The sequence below is a fragment of the Mandrillus leucophaeus genome, unplaced genomic scaffold (genome assembly GCF_000951045.1).
Source record: "Mandrillus leucophaeus isolate KB7577 unplaced genomic scaffold, Mleu.le_1.0 Scaffold721, whole genome shotgun sequence".
Taxonomy (NCBI): Eukaryota; Metazoa; Chordata; class Mammalia; order Primates; family Cercopithecidae; genus Mandrillus; species Mandrillus leucophaeus.
In genome coordinates this window covers 1,842,881-1,855,356 of record NW_012107820.1, presented here as the reverse complement: position 1 = coordinate 1,855,356, position 12,476 = coordinate 1,842,881, and the positions used below count along the sequence as shown (strand labels likewise).

General features: G+C 39.3%; 1 protein-coding gene across 1 annotated transcript in view; it reads left to right on the top strand.

Moving 5' to 3' along the window:
* The window catches only part of HTR7 (5-hydroxytryptamine (serotonin) receptor 7, adenylate cyclase-coupled), a 142,452-nt gene that overhangs the window by 3,808 nt on the left and 126,168 nt on the right, over positions 1-12,476 (top strand). The window lies entirely within an intron of this gene.

Sequence of the window (12,476 nt, the reverse complement as noted above, 5' to 3'; positions counted from 1 at the left end):
CCCATTTGTCTATTTTTGCTTTTGCTGACTGTGCTTTTGAAGTGTTATTTAAAAAATATTTGCCCAGCCCAATGCTTGTCATGAAGCACTTCTATTTTCTTATAGTAGTGTTATAGTTTCAGCTCCTACATTTAAGTCTTTGATCTGTTTGGAGTTGATTTTTTAATATGATGAGGGATAGGGGTCTAGTTTCATTCTTCTGCATGTGAATATCCAATTTCCCAGCATGACTCATTAAAGAGACTGTCTATTCCCCAATGTGTGTTTTGGGCATCTGTTTTAAAAAAAATCAGTTGGCTATAGGTGATTTATTTCTGATCTCTCTATTCTGTCACATCACTGGTCTATGTGTCTGTTTTTCTGCTAGTACCATGCTGTTTTGGGTACTATAGCTTTGCAGCATATTTTTAACTCAGGCTTTGTGATGTCCCCAGTTTTGCTCTTTTTGCTCAGGGCTGCTCTTGCTGTTTGAGGACTTTTGTGGTTTCACACAAACTTCAGGATTTTAAAAAATATTTCTGTGAGGAATGTCATTGGTATTTTGATAGGGATTGCATGGAATCTCTAGATCATTCTGGATAGAATGTCTACTTCAACAATATTAATTATTTCAGTTCATGAACATGGGATATCTTTCCACTTATTTGTGTCATCTTTATTTCCTTAATATTTTATAGTTTTTATTGTAGAGATCTTTCACCTTCTTGGTTAAGTTTATTCCTAGGTATCTTTTTTGTAGCTATTGTAAATGGAATTGTTTTCTTGATTTTTAAAGATAGTTTGCTATTAGCATACAGAATGCTACTGATTTTTTGTATGTCAATTTTGTATCATGCAACTTCACTGAATTTACTTGCTAGTTTTAAATGGTGGAGTTTTTTGGTGGAGCCTTTAGGGTTTTCCATGTATAAGATCGTGTTGTCTGCAAACAGGAATGATTTGAGTTCCTCCTTTCCAATTTGGATGCCTTTTACTTCTTTTTCTTGCCTAATTGCTTTAGCTAGGAGACGGTTTAATTATCTGATGCTAATATGAGACTAAAGTGGGCTTCTTTGAAAGTCACAGAACTTTTGCTGTGGACTGTACCATATAAACTTCTTTTCTTCTCTGCACCCTAAGCCTAGATGAAGAGGAATAGAAAAGGTAAGAAAGAATGGGAATAGATAACAATCAGTATTTAGCACTATACTGAGGGTCAGCAAACTTGCTAAGTACTTATGTATGTATCTTATTTTCAAAGCAGCTGTGTGTTAAGTGCTGTTTTTTATTTTTGTTTTATTACTGTTTTCAGATCTAGACTTGCAGAAGTACTGTTTTTTACTTTTTGTTATTTTATTTTTAAAATCAATATTCATTTTTATATCTGAGAAATCTAAGGCATTAGTAGTGGTAGAACTACATGTGGATGGAGGCAATTTGTTTCAGTTCTTGCCTAGTGTACTGCTTCCTGAGCAAAGCAAGCAGAGACTAGAGTTGTTGGGGAGGGAGGAGGAGAAGAAGAGAAAAGAAGAGAAGGGAGACTGGAGAGAAGGTGAGTAGAAGGGAGACTGGAGAGAAGGTGAGTGGAGGAAAGGAGAAGTAGGAAGGGAGAAGGAAGGAAAGGAAAGAAGTGGAAGAGCAGAGAGAGAAGTGGGAAGAAGAAAAGGACAAGACAGAATAGGGAAGATGAATAGGGAAGAGGGGTCAGAAGTTGACCTGAAGGGATGGCTGTGGCAGCAAGAATCTGCAGCTTGAAGAAGACTATAGACATTTCTGACTGGAAGATAATAGTACTGTATAAGACTGGGAGCAGTGACTCACACCTGTAATCCCAGTACTTTGGGAGGCTGAGGCAGGAGAATTGCTTAAAGCCAGTTCAAGACTAGTGTGGGCAACAAAGTGAGACCCTGTCTTTACAAAAAATAAAAAAAATTAGCCAGAAGTGGTGGCACACACCTATAGTCCGAACTACTTGGGAGGCTGAGGTGGGAGGATCACTTGAGCCCAGGAGTTCGATGTTATTATACAATGAGCTATGGATTGCACCACTGCACCCCGGTGTGGGTGACAGAACAAGACCAGTCTCTTAAAAATCCCAGCTGCTTGGGAGGCTGAGGCAGGAGAATTTCTTGAACCTGGGATGCAGAGGCTGCAGTGAGCAGAGATTGCACCATTGCACTTCAGCCTGGGTAACAAGAGGGAAACTCTGTTTAAAAAAAAAAAAAAAAAAGTACTGTATAATTATGATAAGCATTTTACATCAGTTATCTGATTTGATCCTTGCAATAGCCAATGAGAGAGATATCGTTATTTCCATTATATCAAGTAGAAGTCCTGGGCTGAGATAGGATGGCTCTTGAGTCATTTCTTCCTCTGCGGGAAGCCTAGAAAAAGAGGATGTTTTTCACATCCAACGCAATCATTGGGCCCTTCTCATCCTCCCAGAAGAGCTCTCTTTTTTGGGCTGTGTGTGGGCTTGGGTGTGTGCTTGATTAGACTTTGGCCTTATCCTACTTTTATTTCATTCACCCCTCCTGAGTGAACTGAAAAATGCTCCACCCAAACCTGTCCTCTTGCAGCTTAAGGCTGAGGGGGAGCCAGGCAAGAAATCCATATTATGAAATGATTTAGCCAGATGTACTGGGAGCACAAAGCAGAGATTTATCTCCCAGATTGAGGGGGTAAGTTTGGGAGATCCTAAGAGGAAAAAGGGCAGTTTCCTTGAGGAAGTAATGCTTGAATTAAATTTTGACACATGAAGTGGAAGAGGAACATACACGAGGCAGAGATCTAGGGTGTTGAGAGTATATCCAGAGCTGGCATAAAGTAGGTGGTACTCAGCCAAAAGTAACTGATTGAATAAATGAACTCATGGCCTCTTGTTTGACTTTGTTCCCATATCAACAGAATTATAGCACTGTTGGATGCATTATTTAATCACATGGCCAGAACTGTGCACATGGTGCACTAGTATGATACACCAGCAACTGAAACAGAACCATCCTCTATGTCCCACATGATGGGACACTTATAGGAGCTCTTGGGAGATTAAAAGATGCCTCAACTCCAGGCTGACAATACAGTTGCCCTATTCATCACATATCTGGGAAGTTTGTGCAGTGAACCATCTGCCCAGCCTTTCCCAGAAGCCCTCATAAAGCAGATCAGAGGGGTTAACTGCTAAACCTAGAACTCTAATGGCATTCCATAAGACATCATCCATCCAGGGAGCTGCTCACAGCTCACAGTAATTCCTTCCTCATCTTCTTACCTTCCCCCGGAAACTCGTTACTGACCTGATATCATAAAATTTGTCCACTTTCTGTGCTGGGGTAATCTGCCCCTGCTCACAATATCAGTTTTTAAGTGCAGTTAAATGAAAGTGAAATATTTTTTATACCCATGTTTCTATTAAAAATTGGAAAATGAGACAGATGTAGGCTTGTATTTACAAAAATTAGCTTAAGAACATGCTCAATTGTGAAAATAAAGGTAGTCCTACCTCTTTAAGATGCACAGTGTGCCTGATTTTTAAAAAAATACAATTTCAGGAGCCACTATGAAAGAAATCAAAGGAAGAACTATGACTGGTATAGGGAAAAGATGCATGATGATAGACTTAATAAATGTAAAGAAGAGGACTGAAATTTCAACAGGATTTTAAAAAAACAAATAGAATAAATGATGGTATTAGGATTCTCCAGAGAAAAAGAATCAACGTGTGTTTGTGTGTGTATGTGAAGTGACAATGAAAGAGAGATTCATTTTAAGGAATTAACTTAAGTGATTATGGAGGCTGACAAGTCCCAAGATCTGCAGTCAGCAAGCTGGAGATCCAAGGCAGCTGACGGCGTAGTTTCGGTCTGAGTCTATAGGCCTGAGAAGCAGGATTGCTGATCGTGTAGTTCCAGGTAGGCTGGCTCAAGAAAGAGCTGACATTTCAATTTGAGTCCAAAGGCAGGGAAAAGCTGATGTTCCAGATCAAAGGTAGTCAGGCAAAAGGAATCTTCCCTTTCTCAAGAGACAGTCAGCTTTTTGTTCAGGCCTTCAACTGATTAGATGAGGTCCACCCACATTAAGGAGGACAATCTGCTTTTCTCAGTCTACCTATTCAAATGTCGATCTCCTCCAGAAACATGCTCACAGACACACCCAGAATAATGTTTGACCAAATATCTGTGCACCTCATGGCCCAGTCAAGTTGAAACATAAAATTAACTTTCACAGTGATGCTGTCTAGAAATGGTTGCATATTAAGTGAAAAAAAAAAAAAAAACTGCTCAGGCAACAAAAACTTTGCATAAAAGGCAAGTTTAAAAAGAAAGTTTATTGGAAGCAAAAGAAAGCACAAGTCCTAAACAGAAACTAACATTTACAAATGTAATATCTGTAGCTTTTACTGCTCAGTATGTTGTAAATATGGCTTAGAGCTTGCAAGACAAGTTATATGAAAAAACCTAAGTTATTTCTGGCATTTTTTCATTGCAGCTGATAAGTGTATAGAAACCTAAAAGCTATTTGTGTTGGAGAGTATTTTGAAATGACTAAAAATTTTTTTTGGAAATGGTGCTTCAAAAAAGCACATTAGGAAGTGGCTTATTTTTGTGTATGGGGAAGAGGTTTTTTTTAGAATTTTAAAGTACACTTTTCAGAATTGGTAACCATGGCTACAGATGGGACTCCAGTAGGGGTCAGTGTTACCATCAGACTTATGAAATATAAGCACGATGTGACAAGATTTTGTCAAGACACAGAATTTAAGCCAATTTATTGTACCATTAACAAGAAACCACTTTGAGCTCTAAATTTAAAAGCCATACAAATAATAGCTACGGCATTAACCATGGGCCACGCACAGTTCATGCCCCAAATAGCTATAGTGGATGTTGAGAACTCAGTTTTGAGCTGCTGAAAGAAATTTACTTATTAATGTCATCAAGGTTAAAATATCCATCTTGACTCACCAGTGATGGCTGAATCAAAGATTTGGTGCTTGTGATTGATGATATAACCCCTGTCCATTAAAAAAAGCATACAAACAGATTTATTCATATGTAACAAAATTATATCTTTGGGCAGCTCATCCAGGTAGGAATGATCTAGCCCATTTTTTTGCACTGAAACTGGTTTCCAGATATGAAAATTATGGAATAACCCTATATTGCAGCACCAAATTGTGAAGTTGAAGACTGTGATTCAAAAAAGACACTCTGATTTAAACCCTTAGACTTGATGATAATATTGCTTAATTTGCCTTTTTCAATTGCTACTGCTAGTGTGAAGAAAAATTACAAAGGAAGTTTTTGAACAGCAGTGCATTGTATTGAGAACTTAAAATGATAATATTGGAACACTAGAATTTTACAAATATCTTGCCAGTAGTTAGTCTAAATTGGAGATTAGCAAACTATGGTCCATGGGTGAAATCTGGTCTGCCACCTGTTTTTGTATGCCTTGCAAGCTAAGAATCATTTTTAGATTTTTAAGTATTTGAAAAAACATTTAAATGTGTTATTGAGCAATAAGTGTCAGTCAACAACTTATTTTAGAAAAATAATGTGACCCTTCTTGCACAGAGTAAAACTCATACCTACTTTGCATGGCACACAGGTTTCTTTTTCTTTTCTTTGTTTTTTTTTTTTTTTTGAGACGGAGTCTCACTCTGTCGCCCAGGCTAGAGTGCAGTGGCTGGATCTCAGCTCACTGCAAGCTCCGCCTCTCGGGTTTACGCCATTCTACTGCCTCAGCCTCCCGAGTAGCTGGGACTACAGGCGCCCGCCACCGCGCCTGGCTAATTTTTTTGTAGTTTTTTGGTAGAGACGGGGTTTCACCGTGTTAGCCAGGATGGTCTCGATCCCTGACCTCGTGATCCGCCCGTCTCGGCCTCCCAAAATGCTGGGATTACAGGCTTGAGCCACCGCGCCTGGCCGGCACACAGGTTTCTTTATGATCTGCCCCAACAAGTCTACCTCTGCCATTTTCCACCACTATGGCAAGTCTTCCATGTGTTTATGGACCCTGTCAGCATTGCCTTCTCTTTTCCTGCAGTCTTCTAATGAACTTTCTACTTGAGCTGGTATGTTAGCTCTGTGAATTCTTTGGTCTTTCCAAGCAGAGCTAATATCTCTTTCCTCTGGGCTCTCATACGTTTGCTTCATACCTATATTAGGAGACTTTCACATTGTACTGTAATTATTTACTTGTCTGTCTCTTCTACCAATGAACATCTGCAGAGCAGAGAACCTGCCTTATTTATCAACACCAGCACTTAGCACAGTGCCTATTAATATGTAGCTAGGACAAGCTTATTGAATGACTAAAAGAACGGATCAAGCTGGGTGCGGTGGCTCACACTTGTAATACCAACACTTTGGGAGGTCAAGGCAGGTGGATCACCTAAGGTCAGTGGTTCAAGACCAGCCTGGCCAACATGGCGAAACCCAGTCTCTACTTACAAATACAAAAATTAGCCAGGTGTGGTGGCAGGGGCCTGTAATCCCAGCATCTCAAGAGGCAGAGGCAGGGGGAGGTGCTTGAGCCCAGAAGGCAGAGGTTTCAGTGAGCCAAAATCGCGCCACTGTATTCCAGCCTGGGCGACAGAGTGAGACTCCATCTTGAGAAAAAAAAGTCTCAACAAATAAAATAAAATAATGGATTAGGCATAGTTTTTCCTAGACATGGGATATGACTGTGATGGTAATTTTACATTAAGATATCATTTTGTTGAATATAGAAGGATTCATAAAATTCTAAAGAAACTATAGAATAAGATGTATCCTATCACTACTTCAATGAAAGCCTTACTTCTATTTTGATTATCTTGAAATACCACAAATCTCTCTAGATTTTGCCCAAATTACTGGTTGCCCTTTTGAGTTAAACTACTCCAAAAGTTGTCCACCTTCTGAATTGCCATGTTCTCTCTTTTGATCTCTTGAATCCATTCCAATCTGCTTTACCCCTACCATTCCACTGAAACAGTTCTTGCCTTACTTTGCACTTAATTCAGTCAATTTCTACCCCCCTTGAAACATTTTCTTCCCTTGACTTTAAATATCCAATTTCTCTTAGTTCTTCTCCTGCCTGACTGCCCCCTCATTCTCAGTCTTTGTTGGTTTCTTTTCCTCTCCAAGATCTCCGGATGTTGGTGCATCCCACGGTTAAATCCTCAGGACTCTTCTGTAACTCCTTTTCCTCTTGGGAGATTTTCCCCTGAAATTGTATTTGCACAGCTGACATCTCCACTTGAATAATCCAATAGTATCTCAAACTTAATGTGTCCTTTTAAAACAAAGCTCCTAAAACAATACCTGGTTTGCATTAGACACTCCTTAATTAATGTTGACTCAATGAATTGTTGCTACTTTAATCAATTTTTTAATTGAGGAATTTAAATTTTCTTCTCATTAGAAATCTTTCAGGAAGGATTGGAAGCTGACAATGTCAAATTTGTTCATTGATAAAAACTTTCCATGAACGCTGTGTCTTTGTGGAATTTGCATTGCTGAATAGATTCCCCACTAGGGGGTATGCATGCATCACTTATATTTTGAAAACAGTCCTGGTTAAGAAAAATTGAGTAATTAATAAAATAAATAAGGGCTCTTGGATGTAGCTATTGTCTGGATTTTTCATTTATCTTGTTTGGCGGAAACTTTTTAAAGGTTACATTTACTTTGTAAATAGAATGAAAATTTTCTAAATGGAAAAAATCAAAGAAGAAATGTACTTTTTTTTAGTATGTCTAAATTAAAACAAAACTCACGATTCATTTTTAAGCTGAACAATTACCTTGAAACATGACGGATTCTTGGTTATAGGCATTATTCTACACTCAGTTCAACTGACTAATGTTTATTGGACACCTAGTGTATGGCAGGAGTAAGGAAATATCCCTTTGGTGAGTTCACAGTCTAATGGGGAAGATGTCATGGAAATATGAAGCATAATGCAACAGTATATACTATAATAAAGATAACTTAAAAGTGCTTTAAAACCCTAGAAAGAATGACATTAACTATGGCAAGGGGTACTCTCACTGAGAAGGAGACATTCCGGTGTCCCAGACTAACTGCTTTTACCCTAACTGGGCCTCAAAAATGTCTGTGTTGATGGATTTGAGTCCCTTCTCTAGCATATGTGTTCTGTCTCTGTGATAGTGATCTGTAGCCCCAATAATGGTCACAGGGTAGTATCAGGATATTTATATACAATACTCTTAGTGCTACACTGTCTAAGCATTCTAGTTTTCCTAGTCTTTTCTCACCCAATTCTGGGGGCAAAGGACACCCAGATAATTAGTTTAGTTGAGTGAGAAAATGGGGTACAAATACGAGAGACTGAAAAATTTGGGGAAATGAAAGAGTAGCCCTGTGGAAGTCCACTGCATTGGGCATGGGAGGCCATCAGACCCCCAGTAGACATGATATCAGCATGCTTGACTGACTAGTGAGTTGCCAGTGAACCCTATGGTTAGGAAGCTTTATTTGTGCTTTTTAAAGTACATCTAGGTTGTCAGGGTATGCCGGTTTATGGCAAAACAAACTATCCTAAGCTTATGTCCTATGGAGGGATATGTGTGGGTTTTCATAGATGGGATTACGCATATGCATTTAGACGAGCTAGATGAGTACCTAGAGGGAAGAAGGGCATATAAGAAGATGGTAACTATCCTGTAAGACTCCACAGCTCTTCTGCCCTCCCCCAGAGCAGTTCTGAGAGCAGGAGATTGCCAGCTGGAAACCTCAAAAAGCTGTATTCTCAGGTGCCCTCACTGACAATCTTATGAGAATGTTATTGTAGCCAATGAGAGTCTAGATAAGAGTTGGTACTTTTAAAAGCAGTAATTTTTTTAAATGCAAGGAATAAAAGGGATAAAAACGAAAGACATGATTTGATTTAGATGCCAACACTTTACTCACTGTCTCTGGTATAACTGTCGAAGAGTAGGCGGGCGGTGGGAGGGAAGAAGGAAGCAACACCTTGATATGGCTTTTAAACACCAGAAAACTAAGGGCAGAACAAACAACAAATTTAGATGAATATTTAGATATTTTATGAATATTTTGTGAAGCTATATCTTTAGCGTTTCTTTGTGAGAAAATTATGGAAAAGTATACACTAGATTTTGGCATTTTTATGAGGACATAATTATTTGTTAGTGAAGGTTAAAGGGAAACTGAAAGAATTCCAGATTGCTCTGTCAGGATTTTGGAATAACACAATGATAGATGAAATTTAAACTCAACATAAGCAAAGTAATGCTGTAGAAGCCGAGATTTTCAATAAGTATGTTTATGCATTGTGACAGCTTATAAATTAAAAACCTAGCAACTCTTGGGAAATACACTCAGCCATCACCAGGGATAATATAATAGAGGTGACTGTTCTGTAAAAAAGGGAGCTTGGACTCGACACTATATTGACAATGAAAGAGGAAGTAATTTAAAAAGTAGTATTTTAATGATTATTTCCTGTATTTATATGTCACACAATTTAAAAGTTGTTATGGAATGAACATTTGTTTCCTCCGAAAAATTGGTATGTTGAAATCCTACTCCCCATTGTGATGGTATCAGGTGTGAGAGAGCATCTCATTGTGGTTTTGATTTGCATTTCTCTGATGGTTAGGGATGATGAGCATTTTTTCATGTTTGTTGGCCACCTGTGTGTCTTCTTTTGCGAAGTGTCTGTTCATGTCCTTTGCCCACTTTTTAATGGTGTTATTTGTTTCTTGCTTGTTTCTTCATTTAAGTTATAGATTCTGAACATTAGGCCTTTGTCAGATGGGAGAGGGAAGATGATTCGGGAGATGATTAAGTCATGAGGGTGGAACCCTCCTAAATGGGATTAGTACCTTCATAAAAGGGACCCCAGGCCAGGCGTGGTGGCTCATGCCTGTAATCCCAGCACTTTGGGAGGCTGAGACAGGCGGATCACTTGAGGTCAGGAGTTTGAGGCCAGTCTGGCCAAGGTGGTGAAACGCAGTCTCTTCTACAAAAAATACAAAAATTAGCCAGGTGTGGTGGCATGTGCCTGTAATCCCAGCTACTTGGGAAGCTGAGGCAGGAGAATCGCTTGAACCTGGGAGGTGGAGGTTGCAGTGAGCTGGGATCGCACCACTGCACTCCAGCCTGGGTGACAGAGCAAGACTCTGTCTCAAAAAAAAAAAAAAAAGAGAGAGACCCAGAGAGCTCTCTTACCCCCTTTGCCAGGTGAGGACACAGCAAGATGGCTGTCTATAAGCCAGAATATTGTCCCTCATCAGATGCTGAATTTGCTGGTGCCTTGATCTTGGTAAATGTTTGTTGTTAAGTCACCCAGGCTATGATATTTTTGTTATGGCATCCCAAAGGGACTAAAACAAGACAAAAGCAAAAACTAGAAGCTGTTGTGAAATATAAATGGGCTATGCGAGGGCTGGTAAGAGTGTAGGTGGTAAATCATATTGACTAGAGATTTAAATACAAATAAAACGATTAATTTTCAAAATCTGTGGGTAATTATTGTGGAATATTATTTGACAGAGCCAAGACAGAATACATAAGCTGAACTGATTAGGGTATTCAAGGGGAAGAATACAAAAGTCAAAGTAAGTTAAAACGAATTGAAAAGTTAAAATGAAATAACTGTCATGAACGAATTTTTAAAAGACCTTAAGACAATTCTACACCTCAAAATAAAAAATGGAGACATTTCAATGCAGTCACATATGATCTTGGACAAGTTATAAAATTTCTCCCAGCCTCTATTTCCTCCTCTGCACTGAAGGGTGAACAAATGGTTTCTTAGATGTATTCCAGCAACAAACTATTTGTCTTTTGTCTGAGATTTCCTCAGGGGATATCTCCCAAGATCCCCAGTGGATGCCTAAAACCTCAGATAGTACTCAATCCTATATATACTATGTTTTTTTTTTCCCCATCTGATAAGAGAGAGGGCTACTAAGTGACTAATGGTGGGTGGTATATAGAGTGTGGATATGTTGGACAAGAGATGATTCATATCCTGGGTAAGACAGAGATTTCATCACACTACTCAGAATAGTGTGCAATTAACAACTTACACATTGTTTATTTCTGAAATTTTCCATTTAATATTTTCAGACCATGGTTCACCACAGATAACTGAAACCAAGAAAAGCGAAACAGAGAATAACTGACATAAGTAAGGTTGAAGAAATTTCCTCATCCATCTTCTTAATTATTAGATAATATTGCTTTGTGGCCTAGATACTATCTTCCATTCTTCCTCTGACTCAATGGATTGGTTTGCTTATCCTAGGCAGAGAGGAGCCTCTGAAATGTTGATCACAGCAAGAGAGCTGTGAACATTGGCCAACCATGAGGGCTTTTTTTTTTTTTCTTTTCATTAAACTTTCTTTGAATGTGTACAGGGAAAAATATGGGCATAGTAATCAGATAAACCTGGGTTTGAAACATAACTATTTCTTACTAGCTGATTGCAAGAGCAAATAAGTTACCTTATCTGGAAAAACAGGGCTAATACCCACCTTGAAGAATGAGTACTATTCAGCACTCTGATCAATATACTTTGAGATTTTTATTCCTTTTCTTCTTATTTATAATCCGCTAGGGCCTAACAAGAAAAGAAAACAGATTTGATTATTTTTAGAGTCTTAAACTAAAGAAATCACTGCTGGCTTCCAGTGAAACCTTTAAACGAAATGGAATGAAGCAAGTCTCACAAACAATAAAAATCAGTCGCTCTGACAGGGTTTAGATACTAAGGAGAATTTTAGCCAATAGGTATTAAATCAACATACACCTCGCGGATTCCTCTATAGAACAGTATAACTGGCCATTTCTTTGCTTATGTGTAACACTTCCAGAATGCTACGGGAAAATTAACTCTCTTTTCAATATATTAGGCTTTGAAGTCGAAATATAAGGGCAATCAGGGTCTATTTTCAGAGCGAAGAGGACTGTTTCTAGACATCCAGGAAGGATTAGTCTAAATGGGTTTAACCCCCTTGGAGGCCTCGTCCCCAGAGCATCCCCATCTTTCAAGTGCCAGGGGCTTAAGGAATCCCCCTTCCTTTTTTTCCTTCTTCCTCTTCTCGGAGCTCCCACCCTCACCCCATTCGGCTGCTTCTTTTCCATCTTCGCTTCTTTCCATAAGCGGTCAAAATAGAAAACGGAAGTACCTATTTGTTGCTTAGTGTAGTGCTCGGAGAGGTTTTTTTTGTTTGTTTGTTTAATTAAGAAAAATAAAATCCCCCTCCAGGTTCTTCATTTCGCAATGAACCCGAACATCCGCTGGCTCATTAGGCCTCTTAACAAAAGAAAAATGCCCCACTGAACTGTGGCTGACTACTGTGCGGAGGCTGGGGTCGGCTGGAGGGGTTCTGAGTATCTATCATGCGGCAAGGACAGCTTCCCGGGCGAAGGGACCTGGGATCCCGGGATCCCGGGAGGCGCGTGCAGCGCCGCCCCCTCACAGTAGGGAGGCGCGGGAGAGGCGGCCGTCCCTGCCCA